At 37.6% G+C, this 989-nt stretch overlaps 1 pseudogene; it reads left to right on the top strand.

Annotated features, from left to right (window-relative positions):
- The first annotated feature begins 243 nt into the window (after positions 1 to 243).
- LOC126944374 (40S ribosomal protein S15a-like) lies at positions 244 to 661 on the top strand (annotated as a pseudogene).
- The last annotated feature ends 328 nt before the right edge of the window (positions 662 to 989 follow it).

Here is a 989-nt window from a genome sequence, read left to right as displayed (position 1 = left end):
GGAAATATGATGTAGATGGTCAGTGGGCAAAAAATTACTTCCTACATTTTAGTTTGTTATGCTGTTGCTATGGGCTTGCCTTGTAACTCTAGAATTTGAGGGCATAAATTAGAAACCAGATAGTTGTGTTCTCTCACTCCAGGCCATCACTCTAGGTTTGAGTGAGGAAGCATCTACTCTCTCTGTTCCAAAGCCACCTAGTTTCTCATTTAAAAATTACTGTTTAACTCTTTCTGTCATCTTTCTGTGCCACAATGGTGCACATGAATGTCCTGGCCACATGAATATCCTGGCTGATGCTCTCAAGAGCATCAACAATGCCGAAAAGAGAGGCAAATGCCAGTTTCTCATTAGGTTGTGCTCCAAAGTCATCATTCAGTTTCCAACTGTGATGATGAGGCATGGCTACACTGGCAAATCTGAAATCACTGATAGTTGCAGAGCTGGGAAAATTGTCGTGACCCTCACAGGCAGGCTAAACAAGTGTGGAGTGATTAGCCCCAGAGTTGATGTAAAACTCAAAGGTCTAGAAAAATGACAGAATAATGCGCTCCCAGTCCGCCAGTTTGGTTTCATTGTACAAACCTCAAGGGGTGTCATGGACCATGAAGAAGCAAGATGAAAACACACAGGAGGAAAAGTCCTGGGATTCTTTTTCTAGAGATGTAATATATGTTTAGAAATAAAATGCCTCATGGACTCTGAAAAAAGAATTACCCTTTAAATTACTAACCACCTCAGACTTTCTATACCATGACATTTGTATTGAGATAAGGATAACAAAACTGGTTTCTGATCAAATGTCAATGATATCTGTGTCTTTGAAATAAGAGTCTAGGCTTTCAAGGGACTATTTCAAATGGGAAAATATTCAGTTGTATATATGAGCTTACAGATTTAAGATAATTTATTCACAGTAGTTATTAGTTATAAACTAATATTAACTGTTTAAGTTATGCTTTTAAATTAGCTTGTAAGATCAAAAATAT

The sequence above is a fragment of the Macaca thibetana genome, chromosome 20 (genome assembly GCF_024542745.1).
Source record: "Macaca thibetana thibetana isolate TM-01 chromosome 20, ASM2454274v1, whole genome shotgun sequence".
Taxonomy (NCBI): Eukaryota; Metazoa; Chordata; class Mammalia; order Primates; family Cercopithecidae; genus Macaca; species Macaca thibetana.
Note: the sequence above shows the minus strand (reverse complement) of the source record. Positions and strands in the feature narration are given on the sequence as shown.